Source organism: Myxine glutinosa, chromosome 7 (genome assembly GCF_964187855.1).
Source record: "Myxine glutinosa chromosome 7, kmMyxGlut1.1, whole genome shotgun sequence".
Lineage (NCBI taxonomy): Eukaryota > Metazoa > Chordata > Myxini > Myxiniformes > Myxinidae > Myxine > Myxine glutinosa.
Window position 1 is genome coordinate 75,451,881 of NC_136267.1, and position 18,519 is coordinate 75,470,399.

The window sequence follows — 18,519 nt, forward strand, 5'->3', positions numbered from 1 at the left end:
AACCCTTTCTACACTCTTAAACACACTTTTAAGACCCATCCTTAGTCCTTACGTATCAGAAAAATATTTGTACGTGTATTTCTAGCTGTACAGTACATTGATGCAAGTTCTTTTATCTATCTATAATTCCAGTAATCTCTGTGTGTTTGTTTGTACGTTTGTACGTTTGTACGTTTGTCTGTGACCGCTGTTTCTCGACAACCACGGGTCCGATATACTTTAAACTTGCCAGGTATATTGCTGGGAACCCGAGGATGTGCCTTTTCAAGGTTTGAAATTAATCGGACAAGTACTTACCGAGCTATGGCGATTTAGCCGTTCGCCGTTCGCTTTGGCGTTGCGAATGGACCAAACCATTGCATGTAAATAGAGGGGGGGGGGGGGGGTTCTGTGGTCGTTGCGAATGGACCAAACCATTCATGTAAATAGAGGGGGGGGGGGGGTTCTGTGGTCGTTACTGCCACGTGGTTTCAAAGTTTTTTTTTGTTGTTGTTGTTTGCACGCATGTTTTTTTGCACCCACGTACGGGCACGCCCTAGGATGTTTACACACACACCCCCCTACACAAATTTTTTTTTTTTTTTTTTTTTTTTGGCAAGGAACGGGCACCCACGTACGGGCACGTCCTAGCTTATATATAGTACGGGCATGCCCTAGTAATTGCAATTAATAAACAAACAAACATACACATATGATCATGGAACTACACAAGTACAGTACAACAAAGTATTTACATTGATGCAAATTGTGTTTTTGAAAGCAAAAGGCAATAATTGACAAAAGTGCCTTTAATCAAACCTGAGGCCTAAGCATAAAGAAGTCTTCATGAGCTATTCAAAATAGAGATGATGATTAATTTTGAAAATTAATAAGAAATGCATTAGCTTCCTCTTGCATATGCAGCAGCTTCCAGATGGTTAATTTGTAGGAAGCAGTGGGGGGTGGAGAGGAGGTGAGGGTGGTTATTCCTGATCTGATGCAGTGATGAAGCAGATATCTCATCTGTATCAAAAGGTAATGACCGAAAAATCCCATCCTCCACAACCTCGGTCATTCATGTTACTCAGCGACTTAATTTAATTGCAGCTTTAGACAACATCATCGAAATCGTCATCATGATCATGTGTCTCTAAGTTGTAAACATAAGTTATTGTAAATTAGAGGTTACCCAAAGTATGATGACTCTTAAAACCATATTGATCATTAAACTGCAGGACACAGTTTGGCATCAACCTTGCAAATTACTTAAAGTAGCGAAGAACCGTCCAAGAACCCTCCTTACGGATGGGTTAATTACCCCCAGAATCATGGACAAGTTAATTACCCCCAGAATACGGGACTTTCAAAATGCGCGATTCTTTGTCTACTCATTTATAATGCGTATTTTATTTCGATTTACTGTTATATTCTTTTAATATAGGTTTTAATTAATGTGTTATATTTTTATTTATATTATTATTAATTTTTTAGGCTAGAAAATGCTTATTTTACCGCAAAAATAATTAAAATCTAAAAAAATAAAAATACCTATAGGCCGCAGAATCCCGCGATATAATGAAAAATCCGATATATAATTTTACATATACTAGCGAGAAAAACCCGCGATGTACCGAAGCCGCGAAAAGTGAAGCGCGATATAGCGAGGGATTACTGTGTGTGTGTATGTATGTATGTATGTATGTATGTATGTATGTATGTATATATGTATATATATATGTATATATATATATATATATATATATATATATATATGTATATATATATATATATATATATATATACACAGTGAAACCTTGACTTAAGAGTGCACCAACTTACGAGTTTTCCGAGATACGAGCCGTCGCTCGGGCGGTTTTTTGCTTTGAGATGCGAGCCGAGATCTGAGTTACGAGCTTACGCCACCCGCCACCAGGTGGGTTCCGGTCACGTGGTTATCTTGCCGTGCAAGCATCTCTGCCGTATATCGCTGCTGCTTTGTTTTCGCATTTTGGTTATTTTGGAAAATTTCTTAGTTTTAACCATGGGTCCTAAGAAATTGAGTGCCAAGGGCAGTACTGAGAAGAAGAAGAGGATGATGTGCTTGGATATAAAACACGCAATCGTCGAAAAACATGAGCGAGGTGTGCGTGTTGTCGACTTGGCGAGGCAGTACGATCGTAGTACTTCTACGATGTGTACGATTTTGAAGCAGAAGGAGTCGATAAAGGCTATAACGCCAGCCAAGGGCGTTACGATTATTTCAAAGCTCCGGACCTCTATCCATGAAGAGATGGAGAAGTTGTTGTTTGTGTGGTTGACGGAGAAGCAGCTCGCAGGAGATACCGTGACCGAGAGCATCATGTGTGAGAAGGCCCGAGACATTTACGGGGATTTGGTGCAGCAGACGGCGGGAACATCAACGGACGAGGCATCGGAAGAGTCATTCAAAGCCAGTCGGGGATGGTTTGATAATTTTAAGAAGAGGACCGGCATTCACTCCGTCGTCAGGCATGGTGAGGCAGCAAGCTCGGATGTGAAGGCAGCTGAAGATTTTATTATAACTTTTGCCGAACTGATAGAAGCCGAAGGATACATCCCCCAGCAAATCTTCAACTGTGACGAGACAGGGCTCTTCTGGAAAAAGATGCCGAGGAGGACGTATATAACGGCAGAGGAGAAGAGCATGCCAGGCCACAACTTGTTCAGAGTGCCGGCGATAGCTCGCCTTCTCTTTGTGGAAGACACGGTGAGATCCTTAACATCCAACAACTAATGGGACGCAAACGGGGCGCCCAGTTTAGCGGTACACACACTGATGAATCACCCTGCCTGTGAAACACCGACATGACAGGTTATAGCTGGGTCGGGATTCAAACCCAGGCTGGACAGTTTAGAGTCAAGTGTGCGTACCTCCAGTCCAGGCCATCCTGCCAACTTCTATGCTGCATACAGGTGAAATATAAAGCGCGAGATATTTTTATATATACTGTCTATTTAAAAAAAAATTGGTGTGGTTTTTGGCGGGCTGGAACGGATTAATAGCATTTCAATGGATTTTAATGGGGAAATTTAATTTGAGAAACGAGCAAATTGAGTTACGAGCTCGGTCACAGAACGAATTAAACTCGTAAGTCAAGGTTTCACTGTGTATATATATATATATATATACAGTGGAACCTTGACTTACGAGTGCCCCAACTTACGAGTTTTTCGAGATACGAGCCGTCGCTCGGGCGGTTTATTGCTTTGAGATGCGAGCCGAGATCTGAGTTACGAGCTTTCGCCACCCGGTCACGTGGTTATCTTGCCGTGCAAGTACAGTATCTCTGCCGTATAGCGCTGCATTTTTGTTTTCGCATGTTGGTTATTTTGAGTTTACGCCACCAGGTGGGTTCCGGTCACGTGGTTATCTTGCCGTGCAAGTACAGTATCTCTGCCGTATAGCGCTGCATTTTTGTTTTCGCATGTTGGTTATTTTGAGTTTACGCCACCAGGTGGGTTCCGGTCACGTGGGTATCTTGCCGTGCAAGTACAGTATCTCTGCCGTATAGCGCTGCATTTTTGTTTTCGCATGTTGGTTATTTTGAGTTTACGCCACCAGGTGGGTTCCGGTCACGTGGTTATCTTGCCGTGCAAGTACAGTATCTCTGCCGTATAGCGCTGCATTTTTGTTTTCGCATGTTGGTTATTTTGAGTTTACGCCACCAGGTGGGTTCTGGTCACGTGGTTATCTTGCCGTGCAAGTACAGGAGCTCTGCCGTATAGCGCTGCATTTTTGTTTTCGCATTTTGGTTATTTTGGAAAATTTCTTAGTTTTAACCATGGGGCCTAAGAAAGTGAGTGCCAAGTGCAGTGCTGAGAAGAAGAAGAGGATGATGAGCTTGGCTATAAAACACGCAATCGTCGAAAAGCATGAGCGAGGTGTGCGTGTTGTCGACTTGGTGAGGCGGATGTGAAGGCAGCTGAAGATTTTATTATAACTGAGAAGAAGAAGAGGATGATGTGCTTGGATATAAAACACGCAATCGTCGAAAAACATGAGCGAGGTGTGCGTGTTGTCGACTTGGTGAGGCGGATGTGAAGGCAGCTGAAGATTTTATTATAACTGAGAAGAAGAAGAGGATGATGTGCTTGGATATAAAACACGCAATCGTCGAAAAACATGAGCGAGGTGTGCGTGTTGTCGACTTGGTGAGGCGGATGTGAAGGCAGCTGAAGATTTTATTATAACTTTTGCCGAACTGATAGAAGCCGAACGATACATCCCCCAGCAAATCTTCAACTGTGACGAGACAGGGCTCTTCTGGAAAAAGATGCCGAGGAGGACGTATATAACGGCAGAGGAGAAGAGCATGCCAGGCCACAACTTGTTCAGAGTGCCGGCGATAGCTCACCTTCTCTTTGTGGAAAACACGGTGAGATCCTTAACATCCAACAACTAATGGGACGCAAACGGGGCGCCCAGTTTAGCGGTACACACATTGATGAATCACCCTGCCTGTGATTCACCCATGACAGGTTATAGCTGGGTCGGGATTCAAACCCAGGCTGGACAGTTTAGACTTTAGAGTCAAGTGTGCGTACCTCCAGTCCAGGCCATCCTGCCAACTTGTATGCTGCATACAGGTGAAATATAAAGCGCGAGATATTTTTATATATACTGTATATTTAAAAAAAAATTGGTGTGGTTTTTGGCGGGCTGGAACGGATTAATAGCATTTCAATGCATTTTAATGGGGAAATTTGATTTGAGAAACGAGCAATTTGAGTTACGAGCTCGGTCACAGAACGAATTAAACTCGTAAGTCAAGGTTCCACTGTATATATATATATATATATATATATATATATATATATATATATATATATATATATATATATATATATATATATATATATATATATACATATATACAGTCATCCCTCGTTTATCGCGGGGGTTACGTTCCAGAACCCTGGTGTTGGGCTAGCGGCTCGGGTGCCGGCTTAGGATCCTCGGATCCTGGGTTCGAATCTCGGTCGATCGCTGAATTAACGCCAGGGGGGTTGACTCAGCCTGTCATCCTTCCGAGGTCGGCTAATTGAGTACCAGTTCACTGGTAATTCCCTGTTTGTCGTTAAAGGCGGCAAAAAGGGTTGGCGTCAGGAAGGGCATCCGGCCGTAAAACATTGCTTCAAAAAGGGGACCGAAAAACAACAACAACCACGGTCCCCGAAAAAGGCCAACCCCCGCTTGCGGGGAAAAATGGCCTCTAAAGGTGGTTTTTTTACATTCCAGAACCCCCCGCGATAGGTGAAAATCCGCGAAGTCGAAACCATATATTAATTTTATTATTTTTATATATTTTAAGCCTTTAAAAACCCTTCCCATACTCTTATAAACCTTTCCCACGCTCTTATAAACCCTTTCTACACTCTTAAACACACTTTTAAGACCCATCCTTAGTCCTTACGTATCAGAAAAATATTTGTACGTGTATTTCTAGCTGTACAGTACATTGATGCAAGTTCTTTTATCTATCTATAATTCCAGTAATCTCTGTGTGTTTGTTTGTACGTTTGTACGTTTGTACGTTTGTCTGTGACCGCTGTTTCTCGACAACCACGGGTCCGATATACTTTAAACTTGCCAGGTATATTGCTGGGGACCCGAGGATGTGCCTTTTCAAGGTTTGAAATTAATCGGACAAGTACTTACCGAGCTATGGCGATTTAGCCGTTCGCCGTTCGCTTTGGCGTTGCGAATGGACCAAACCATTGCATGTAAATAGAGGGGGGGGGGGGGTTCTGTGGTCGTTGCGAATGGACCAAACCATTCATGTAAATAGAGGGGGGGGGGGGGGGGTTCTGTGGTCGTTACTGCCACGTGGTTTCAAAGTTTTTTTTTGTTGTTGTTGTTTGCACGCATGTTTTTTTGCACCCACGTACGGGCACGCCCTAGGATGTTTACACACACACCCCCCTACACAAATTTTTTTTTTTTTTTTTTTTTTTTGGCAAGGAACGGGCACCCACGTACGGGCACGTCCTAGCTTATATATAGTACGGGCATGCCCTAGTAATTGCAATTAATAAACAAACAAACATACACATATGATCATGGAACTACACAAGTACAGTACAACAAAGTATTTACATTGATGCAAATTGTGTTTTTGAAAGCAAAAGGCAATAATTGACAAAAGTGCCTTTAATCAAACCTGAGGCCTAAGCATAAAGAAGTCTTCATGAGCTATTCAAAATAGAGATGATGATTAATTTTGAAAATTAATAAGAAATGCATTAGCTTCCTCTTGCATATGCAGCAGCTTCCAGATGGTTAATTTGTAGGAAGCAGTGGGGGGTGGAGAGGAGGTGAGGGTGGTTATTCCTGATCTGATGCAGTGATGAAGCAGATATCTCATCTGTATCAAAAGGTAATGACCGAAAAATCCCATCCTCCACAACCTCGGTCATTCATGTTACTCAGCGACTTAATTTAATTGCAGCTTTAGACAACATCATCGAAATCGTCATCATGATCATGTGTCTCTAAGTTGTAAACATAAGTTATTGTAAATTAGAGGTTACCCAAAGTATGATGACTCTTAAAACCATATTGATCATTAAACTGCAGGACACAGTTTGGCATCAACCTTGCAAATTACTTAAAGTAGCGAAGAACCGTCCAAGAACCCTCCTTACGGATGGGTTAATTACCCCCAGAATCATGGACAAGTTAATTACCCCCAGAATACGGGACTTTCAAAATGCGCGATTCTTTGTCTACTCATTTATAATGCGTATTTTATTTCGATTTACTGTTATATTCTTTTAATATAGGTTTTAATTAATGTGTTATATTTTTATTTATATTATTATTAATTTTTTAGGCTAGAAAATGCTTATTTTACCGCAAAAATAATTAAAATCTAAAAAAATAAAAATACCTATAGGCCGCAGAATCCCGCGATATAATGAAAAATCCGATATATAATTTTACATATACTAGCGAGAAAAACCCGCGATGTACCGAAGCCGCGAAAAGTGAAGCGCGATATAGCGAGGGATTACTGTGTGTGTGTATGTATGTATGTATGTATGTATGTATGTATGTATGTATGTATATATGTATATATATATGTATATATATATATATATATATATATATATATATATGTATATATATATATATATATATATATATATACACAGTGAAACCTTGACTTAAGAGTGCACCAACTTACGAGTTTTCCGAGATACGAGCCGTCGCTCGGGCGGTTTTTTGCTTTGAGATGCGAGCCGAGATCTGAGTTACGAGCTTACGCCACCCGCCACCAGGTGGGTTCCGGTCACGTGGTTATCTTGCCGTGCAAGCATCTCTGCCGTATATCGCTGCTGCTTTGTTTTCGCATTTTGGTTATTTTGGAAAATTTCTTAGTTTTAACCATGGGTCCTAAGAAATTGAGTGCCAAGGGCAGTACTGAGAAGAAGAAGAGGATGATGTGCTTGGATATAAAACACGCAATCGTCGAAAAACATGAGCGAGGTGTGCGTGTTGTCGACTTGGCGAGGCAGTACGATCGTAGTACTTCTACGATGTGTACGATTTTGAAGCAGAAGGAGTCGATAAAGGCTATAACGCCAGCCAAGGGCGTTACGATTATTTCAAAGCTCCGGACCTCTATCCATGAAGAGATGGAGAAGTTGTTGTTTGTGTGGTTGACGGAGAAGCAGCTCGCAGGAGATACCGTGACCGAGAGCATCATGTGTGAGAAGGCCCGAGACATTTACGGGGATTTGGTGCAGCAGACGGCGGGAACATCAACGGACGAGGCATCGGAAGAGTCATTCAAAGCCAGTCGGGGATGGTTTGATAATTTTAAGAAGAGGACCGGCATTCACTCCGTCGTCAGGCATGGTGAGGCAGCAAGCTCGGATGTGAAGGCAGCTGAAGATTTTATTATAACTTTTGCCGAACTGATAGAAGCCGAAGGATACATCCCCCAGCAAATCTTCAACTGTGACGAGACAGGGCTCTTCTGGAAAAAGATGCCGAGGAGGACGTATATAACGGCAGAGGAGAAGAGCATGCCAGGCCACAACTTGTTCAGAGTGCCGGCGATAGCTCGCCTTCTCTTTGTGGAAGACACGGTGAGATCCTTAACATCCAACAACTAATGGGACGCAAACGGGGCGCCCAGTTTAGCGGTACACACACTGATGAATCACCCTGCCTGTGAAACACCGACATGACAGGTTATAGCTGGGTCGGGATTCAAACCCAGGCTGGACAGTTTAGAGTCAAGTGTGCGTACCTCCAGTCCAGGCCATCCTGCCAACTTCTATGCTGCATACAGGTGAAATATAAAGCGCGAGATATTTTTATATATACTGTCTATTTAAAAAAAAATTGGTGTGGTTTTTGGCGGGCTGGAACGGATTAATAGCATTTCAATGGATTTTAATGGGGAAATTTAATTTGAGAAACGAGCAAATTGAGTTACGAGCTCGGTCACAGAACGAATTAAACTCGTAAGTCAAGGTTTCACTGTGTATATATATATATATATATACAGTGGAACCTTGACTTACGAGTGCCCCAACTTACGAGTTTTTCGAGATACGAGCCGTCGCTCGGGCGGTTTATTGCTTTGAGATGCGAGCCGAGATCTGAGTTACGAGCTTTCGCCACCCGGTCACGTGGTTATCTTGCCGTGCAAGTACAGTATCTCTGCCGTATAGCGCTGCATTTTTGTTTTCGCATGTTGGTTATTTTGAGTTTACGCCACCAGGTGGGTTCCGGTCACGTGGTTATCTTGCCGTGCAAGTACAGTATCTCTGCCGTATAGCGCTGCATTTTTGTTTTCGCATGTTGGTTATTTTGAGTTTACGCCACCAGGTGGGTTCCGGTCACGTGGGTATCTTGCCGTGCAAGTACAGTATCTCTGCCGTATAGCGCTGCATTTTTGTTTTCGCATGTTGGTTATTTTGAGTTTACGCCACCAGGTGGGTTCCGGTCACGTGGTTATCTTGCCGTGCAAGTACAGTATCTCTGCCGTATAGCGCTGCATTTTTGTTTTCGCATGTTGGTTATTTTGAGTTTACGCCACCAGGTGGGTTCTGGTCACGTGGTTATCTTGCCGTGCAAGTACAGGAGCTCTGCCGTATAGCGCTGCATTTTTGTTTTCGCATTTTGGTTATTTTGGAAAATTTCTTAGTTTTAACCATGGGGCCTAAGAAAGTGAGTGCCAAGTGCAGTGCTGAGAAGAAGAAGAGGATGATGAGCTTGGCTATAAAACACGCAATCGTCGAAAAGCATGAGCGAGGTGTGCGTGTTGTCGACTTGGTGAGGCGGATGTGAAGGCAGCTGAAGATTTTATTATAACTGAGAAGAAGAAGAGGATGATGTGCTTGGATATAAAACACGCAATCGTCGAAAAACATGAGCGAGGTGTGCGTGTTGTCGACTTGGTGAGGCGGATGTGAAGGCAGCTGAAGATTTTATTATAACTGAGAAGAAGAAGAGGATGATGTGCTTGGATATAAAACACGCAATCGTCGAAAAACATGAGCGAGGTGTGCGTGTTGTCGACTTGGTGAGGCGGATGTGAAGGCAGCTGAAGATTTTATTATAACTTTTGCCGAACTGATAGAAGCCGAACGATACATCCCCCAGCAAATCTTCAACTGTGACGAGACAGGGCTCTTCTGGAAAAAGATGCCGAGGAGGACGTATATAACGGCAGAGGAGAAGAGCATGCCAGGCCACAACTTGTTCAGAGTGCCGGCGATAGCTCACCTTCTCTTTGTGGAAAACACGGTGAGATCCTTAACATCCAACAACTAATGGGACGCAAACGGGGCGCCCAGTTTAGCGGTACACACATTGATGAATCACCCTGCCTGTGATTCACCCATGACAGGTTATAGCTGGGTCGGGATTCAAACCCAGGCTGGACAGTTTAGAGTCAAGTGTGCGTACCTCCAGTCCAGGCCATCCTGCCAACTTGTATGCTGCATACAGGTGAAATATAAAGCGCGAGATATTTTTATATATACTGTATATTTTTAAAAAAATTGGTGTGGTTTTTGGCGGGCTGGAACAGATTAATAGCATTTCAATGCATTTTAATGGGGAAATTTGATTTGAGAAACGAGCAATTTGAGTTACGAGCTCGGTCACAGAACGAATTAAACTCGTAAGTCAAGGTTCCACTGTATATATATATATATATATATATATATATATATATATATATATATATATACATACATACAAGATTACTTTTCTTACACTGCAAAAATATTGTTACGGCCCGCGGATAAGGATGTTATGTTTGCCGAGCGGATGGCACCGCGGCCTAACAGTTACCCCGATTAATAAGACAGGTTCCTCCAAGATCCTCTCTAACGATGTTCTAATCATTTGCACCTGAGCTGGTGCACCTGATTCAAATTTTAGGTATTTGAAGTAGTGATAAATGTAGGGGTGTACTTACTTTTTCCACATGTGAAATTTGCATTTATGTTTATTTAAATTATACAATGGACTACAAAATGTAAATGTTATATGATATTTGTTATATTATATTACCTTTATCTCTCAATATTGTTGAAATGAAGATCAAATAGCTGTATGTTGAAATATGTTGAAATATGTTGAAAAACCCAAAACTTTACATGGGGTGTACTTACTTTTTCACGTGACTGTATATGTTGCTCGGCTTGGCTCCGCCCCTCCCGAAAGCGTGCGGTGTGTCGCGCTTTTGACGTTCGCAGACGAGGCTGAGGGCGCGCGGTGCGGCCTGAGGAGAACTCTAGAATAAACAAGAGATATCCATTTTTTTTTCTTTCGTTTAATTAACGATATCTGCCAAACCACGTGCCCTATCGAAAATTCCAAAAGGACATTTTCGTAGACTGACATGCTGAACAGATCTGTGACGTTTCCCCTCGATTGGATCAAAACTGATGGAGGAGCTCGGTTTTAAAGGTTCATGCTTTAAAACGTCATAACTCTGAAACCATGTGACGCATGACGTCATGCTCAGTGACTTTTTTGTTCGTCATGGGTATGCGATTCTGCCTGCAAAGGTTGGCCTCGATCTGTTCAGCCGTTGCAGAGAAAAAGGGGTTTTCGTGTTTTCACGAAAAACAATATCGCCAAACCACGTGACCTGTGACGTCACAATTACCATTAAAATATTCTGCAGACCGAATCCCCCCCTACGGTGAAAATTTCATCTCAGTCGGTCCTATCATTGCAGAGAAAATCTTTTTAAAAGGAAATTAAAACTTAAAATGGCACTGAGTTAAGGATCATCAGAATTATCAGAATTCCCAAAGTTCAAAGTGCCATAACTTTGTCAAAAAAGATCGAAACGTCGTGAAGTTCGAACTTGACCTGTAAATTATCATGAGGAAACCATGTGCCAAGTTTGAAATCATTCGCATTAAGAATTTAGAAAAAAAGTCCGGAAAACTGTTCTTTGCGTGACTGACTGACAGACGGAGGGACGGCGTGCAAAACTATACTCCCCTCCAGTGTGCACCGGTTGGGGACTAATAAAAGGTAAAATACAACTGGGAGGGGAGGAGGGGAATTCAGGCCTGTTTCAGATGGCGTCCTGGCTGCCTCGCCCCAGCCACGTGTCCCGAGGGTGGTGCCTCGCCCCAGCCACGTGTCCCGAGGGTGGTGCCTCGCCCCAGCCGTGTCCCGAGGGTGGTGCCTCCCCTCCACTCGTCAGTGGGTGTCCTCAAACTCCACGAACGACTTGGCCAGAGTAGTTCCTGCAAGACCATGAAGCCGCACTTTGCCTTTTTTTTCGCGAGGGTTTGCGCGTCCCGAGGTTTGGTTGCGCGAGGGTTTCGCGAGGGTTTGCGCGAGGGAGGGAGGATTTTTTTCGCGACGATTTGCGCGAGGGGGCGAGGGTCGCGAGGATTTTGCGAGGGTTTGCACTTTGCCTGCGGCCGGCTCAGACTAAACTTGATGAGCAAAAGCTTCTGCCGTTCTGGCTCCCTCTCCCACTTCCTCAGGATCCATCCCACGCGCACCGAGAAAAACCTCCTCCACCCAAATCTCTCCTGCACCGACTGTCCCCCCCAACAGGCAGCCCGCAGAGAGATTAATCAAAAATCCTCAAAAAGACTGAGTTTCTCATCAAAACTTGGACCATACATGCAGCGATTGTTTTAGCTTTAGACTTTCTCCACCGATCCGACACACTCCTCTGTCCTCTACTCCTCTTCCTCCTATTCTTGTCTTCTTTCTTTCTTTTCTTCCCAGAGGTTCTTTCTCTATTAAATTATGTAGAGCTCCGTTTGGAGGGAGAAGGTTGATAAGGAAGATCTGTTGTTTTTTTTTTTTAACAAAAGAATAAAAATAGTGGAAATTGGAATAGGAAGGGAAAAAAAAGAGGAAATCTGGTTTCACAGCCGGCCCGGAATTTCACGTAAGATACACCCCAAACAATCACAGCTTCTCGTCATTGTAAGCCCAGCCCCACGAGTGTACAATCATTAAACAATCCACCCCACGAATACAACAGGGGGGAATCGAACCCGCACGTAGCGTCGGACATCCAGGGGAAAAAAACTATGTACCGAATAAATAATGATGATAAACGTGAGGAGCTGCCGAGTGCCGATACAGTTTCATTGGCGAAGGAGAACATCAGGTACAGGTCGCCATTCCGACGCCACTCCTGACGAAACACACCTGGTGTTGTTTCATCGACACGACAGGGGCTACGAACTCAAGATCATTCGATCCTAAGCCAGCCACCCCAACCGGTAAGCCAAAGCCAACACCAAGATGAAGGTGCCAGGTGGAATTGTTTATAACAAAAGTAATTACCATACGTTTAAAGCTCACCTGTGGTAGTTCTGGCAGATAGCCGAGGTAATACGCAAATAAAAAACACGATAGCAAGGCGAGAACAAAAACTTGCGTCCGCGTCATGTTGCACATTTGTTCAACTGTGACGTACAACGTGACGCAACAATAGTGCTTCCATCGCTGTGTGACGTCAACATAAAGGAATGAACGGTTTCTCGTCAGTTCAAATTGGATACCAAAATGGTTATTTAACTTACTGTGATGGATGCTGTGAAGAGAAACAGTTTGAGATGGTTTGGTCATGTGTTGAAGAAGCATGAAAGTGACTGGTTGAGAAGAGTGATGGAAATGAATTAATGAATGTAGAAGGAAGTAGAGGACGGGGAAGACCGAGAAAGACTTGGTTAAAGATGGTCGAATAAGAAATGCGGGCAAGGGGGTTAATTAACAAGGGCGTCTTGTTAAAACTTGTGTCCGCTTCATGTTGCACATTTGTTCAACTGTGACGAACAACGTGACGCAACAATAGTGCTTCCATGGACCGAATCGCGAATGGAACCGCAATGCGTCATGGGATCGGAAAAGGGGCAATAGCTTCCCCGGCGGTCGCTGTCACATTGGCAGACTGCTTGTTTACATTGACACACGACGTGATCCTTTCCACTTTAAACTACTTTTCGGACTTTTTTTTATCATGCCAGGTGGCGATCATTGTGCTGTTTTTGGTTGTAATAATGACCGGAGATATCCCGAAAGGGAGGCATCAGTTATTTAGTATTTTTTTTTTATGTTTACAACTTTTAAGGAAGCTTCTTCCCGGCTAACATTTTTGCGTTGCCACAACGTTTCACTTTCGTTGTTGCAACGTTTTTCTCCAACGTTTTAAGAACGTTGAAATGTTGGGTTTTGTTTACGTTTCCACAACATTTATCACGACGTTATTATAACTTTGCAGCAACGTTTTTATGACGTTATTGCACGTATGTTTGCACAACAATGACAGGAACATTCACACAACGTTGCAGGAACGTTCAAACGTTGAGTTTTGCTGACGTATCCACAACGTTTTATCAAAACGTTGCGTTAACGTTATAACTTTGCAGCAACCTTAACTTTACAGGAAAATTTACACAACGTTGCAGGAACGTTCAAACGTTGGGTTTTGCGGACGTTTCCACAACGTTTTATCATAACGTTGCGTTAACGTTATTATAACTTTGCAGCAACGTTTTATAACGCCATTGCAGGTACGTTTACACAGCCTTTACAGGAACATTTGCACAACGTTGTGGGAACGTTCAAACGTTGGGTTTTGCTGACGTTTCCACAACGTTTTATCATAACGTTGCGTTAACGTTATTATAACTTTGCAGCAACGTTTTATAACGCCATTGCAGGGACATTTACCTAACGTTTTTTGTTTCATAAATTTATGGTTTAGTATTCAGAAATCAATAAAAACAGGACACAGATTTTATTTGTGACATTTATTTTGGACTTTTTTTGTGTTTGTGTGAAAAATGAAGAATTGAAATTTGATAATTGAAAAAACAATTGTAATTTGAAAGCAGGTCGGCTGGGCAGGTCGATGCTGTTCTCCACAAATCACCATCATCCTCACACCTGTAGTCCATCTGCACTGAATGAACTATACACCTGAAGCAGTCGACATCTGAAAAAAAAAAAAATCAATAAAAGTGCTTATTAAATTATCAAGAGGGGAGAGAATAATCATTCTTCGTAATCATACCTCGATACGGTCAGCTAAGGTGGGCCAGCAGGGGCACATACACATCCACATGCAGCAACTACACCTGGATTCGTACATACCCCCACCCCCAGCCAGTGAGAACGCAGACGACAACAATAAAATCGCTTCCACATCGAGAATCCACAGCACCAAACAAACATGGTGGAACACTCAAACACCCACCTTTATACCCTTCACCACTCACCAACAAAACACACCAGATCATTCATACACACCCATACACACCCATACACACCCATACACACACATACTCACACAACACCAACCAACCACCTACCCTTACAACATACAAAAACACACACACCCATGCAAAAACACTCACCCAATGCGAACCAACAATGGGTGAAGTGCGAACATATATACACAAAGAATTAAGTTAAGCACCCCCCCCGTTTTTTTACAACCTCGCACATTACAAGTTTGTTGTCGTCAAAACAGTGTAATATACCCATGATATTGCTATATTTTCTGGAGAAGTGATATTATGGTCACATAAAAACATAACAATCATGCCGTTTTCAATATTTTATTCTGAATAATTTAAGGTGAAATTTTTTGGGAATTTTAGGCATATTTTCACCTCAATTTAAGTATGGAGCTATAGGTCCATCACGGACAGTGTGGATGACGTTTATGTTTTCTAACGTACAGTCATTGTTCTGAGAAGACCTCTAGCGATCTTTGCGTCAATAACGTGTGTAGGACCCACGTGATCGGATCACTGACTCAACCAATCACTTTTTTTAACTTTGATCACTCAATTTCATCAATGGATAATTGCTAATGTCATACCAATCATTATTTGTTCTCACATACCTTTGAATATATGCCAATGTATACATATACACAAAGAATATATATTAGGGGGTGCTTACCTTAATTCGTTGTGTAGGGGTGCTTAACTTAATTCTTTGTGTATATAAATACAGACTTGGCATTTAATATGGAATATTTTTTTTTTCTTGACTTGGGTTTCCTTTCTTAAGTCAGTATATCAATTTGGTGAGTTTCTTTTATGCTTCGATGATTTATTTGTTAAAAGAACCATGTCACTGATTGTCTGTCGCAGCAAGAAGTCAATAACAGGATTATATCACAGGTGGCGTGACAAAATGTACGGACAGGTACATTTGACGATTGGCTTCACAATCGGGTAAATAATGGTAATGGCAGCTAGGACACTGGAATCACGTGATCTTCAGTGACGAGTCTTGATTTCTGGTCTATCGTCAAGATGGCCATGTCCGAGTGCGCAGACAAGTGCATGAAGCCTACAACGAAGATTGTATAGTGCCAAGAGTCCAAGCTGTAGGTGGTGGGGTGACCGTTTGGGCTGCTTTTCTTGCAGGGGGCAAAACTGACCTGGTTGTTCTGAATGGAAACCTGAACCAGTTCAAGTACAGGGCCATTCTGGAAGAAACATTGATTCCATTTGCTCGTGCAGCCTTTCGAGGAAACTTTGTCTTCCAAGATGACAACGCATGGCCTCATCGTGCTCGCATGATCCTACACTTTCTTGCTGACCGTGGTGTAGAGCATATGGAGTGGCCTGCCATGTCCCCGGATATGAATCCGATAGAGAACTTGTGGGCAGAATTAACGCGTCAAATCGACAACTTGGTCCAGCAGCCCACCACTGTGCGTGAATTGCAGCAGGCTATTGTCACTGCATGGCAAGAGATTCCTGTCCAAACCTTGGCAAATCTCATGAACAGCATGCCTCAGCGTGTACATGCTCTCCTGAATGCTCGTGAGGGTTACACGAAGTACTGAACTGTAATTTTACTGTCCGTAACCCCAGTCGTAATTTCACTTTTGTTTTTGTTAAAAAAAAATTTGGCTAATGTGCAAAATAAAGAAATACATCTGGAAAACGTCCAGAAGTTTAACACAGTACTGTCCGTGAATTGAGTTCGATATCAGTTCACATCACTTTCAAGGATCAATTTATTTGTTTCGAAATGTAAAATGTGGTTTTTGTTTCTTTTAAAGGTCACATTTACAAAATCTAGAATAATTTCAACATAACTCCAATGAACTTTTGGTTCTAAGACATCTTGAAAAGTAAATTCACCCCCACAAAAAAATATATTCAATATTAAATGCCAAGTCTGTATATATACAGGGTGAGTCAAAAGTAGCGACCGATTTCTGTTTATATATATATATATATATATATATATATATATATATATAAATATATATATATACATATATATATTTCTGTCAGTTGATTGTTTGTTTGCCATTGTATTACAGTGCACAAGAAGGTAGTAATAAATGAATGACATGTGTTTATCTAACCATTTATTCGGGGGAAAATTATTATGGAACTGCACAAAGCTGTACCAAAACAGAAATCGGGCGCGGGCGCTACTTTTGATTCACTATATATATATATATATATATATATATATATATATATATATATATATATATATATATATATATATATATATATATATATATATACATATATGTCGGTGAGAGTTTGTTGCTGTACAAACTCTGTTATAAATTATAGAATAAACTGTTATTTGTAGTCAATAAAAGAAGTTTTGCTTCGCCATTATATATTTTAAATGAGAAATACATGCTTCCCCTCGCAGGCCAAATGGGTCTGTTGTAACCTCTCCTTCGGTTTGGAAGCTGTTTTACGAGCTCAGTTTTACGAGAAATGCGGACAATGTGTGAAATGTAGATCTCTATGCGTAGGATACACGAGTTTGTGTTAAGTTAAGTGTGCTCGGTGTAAATTGAGTACACCGAGCGGATTGCATACCACATGGTCCGAGCAGTTACCTTGGTATTGGAACCCGATTAGAGCGGTTCTATTCGTACCACGCTTAGTCAATGATGGAAGGGACGAGACGGTCGAATAAAGGAAGAACATGATTTAATTATTATTTACACAAGTATGTACAATGATCGGTAGAAGCACAGAGACACAGAGCAGCCTTAATCAGTCATATGTTAAATTCCAGACATGGGCCCGATCACACTCACAGAGGGGAAATGAAGGTAGGATGATGTTCAGGGCAAACGCGCCGACTTGGTCGTCCAGGAACGGCCCCGCTCGGCGTGGCTCTCCCCGGTCACAGCACGTCCAGGAACGGCCCCGCCCGGCGTGGCTCACAGCATGAAGGCAAGCAGGCGGTGGAAGGGATCCTTATAGTGCGTCTCTCGAACAAAGGGCCAGCAGGAAGGCGGGAGGGAAATGTACGCGTCTCTCAGCGCAGCTGGGCGGTTTTCCACAGCGCGTTTAGTTGCCGGAGGCTCTGCACTCGCGTAACCCAATGGAGGCTCTGCCTCAAGCTCAACCGAGCGTCCAATTTTGTAAGAGCGCTTATAGCTCAGTTCATGCGCGTCTTCTCTCAGAACTCGTAACTTGCTCACAGTCAACTCTCACAGGACTTTAATAACTTGCAAGCTCACCCCTACGCAGAACTGCACACCCCGAGCTCATAACTGAGGTCGGGGGCTTCGCGCAACGGGTTATATGGTGAACCCCCTTAGCCCTCTTGAATGTTCCAACCACGCCCTGTGACGCAGTGCCGCAGCCACTCCCTTCGAGCCCTGATTGGCGGCTCGTGCTAACCGACAGCTTCTCCTCCGCCCTCCTTCGGTCTTGCCTCGATTTGCCAGGCCTGCCTCGTGTTTATTTGCGCCAAAAAGCCAAAGGCGGCATAAGGAGGCGTAAGGCGGCATAAGGCAATAAAGGACCCTACTCTCATTATTCTACTCAACACAAAACTAACACAGGAAAAGGACTATGCTCACACATACTAAGAAATAACTGAACTATCGCGAGGCTACATGTTGTTGTGTGACTAAACTATGAGGGGGAAATTTAACCTTTATTGTACAAACTCAAAACCGCAACAATATATATATATATATATATATATATATATATATATATATATATATATATATATATATATATATA

At 42.5% G+C, this 18,519-nt stretch overlaps 1 long non-coding RNA gene across 1 annotated transcript in view; it reads right to left on the minus strand.

Moving 5' to 3' along the window:
* LOC137430566 (uncharacterized) overlaps positions 1-12,151 on the minus strand; it is a 61,310-nt gene extending 49,159 nt beyond the window's left edge. Inside the window, exon 1 of the long non-coding RNA XR_013623960.1 lies at positions 12,140-12,151. This is a non-coding gene — a long non-coding RNA (uncharacterized LOC137430566). The remainder of the gene's footprint in view (positions 1-12,139) is intronic.
* Between the last annotated feature and the right edge of the window lie 6,368 nt (positions 12,152-18,519).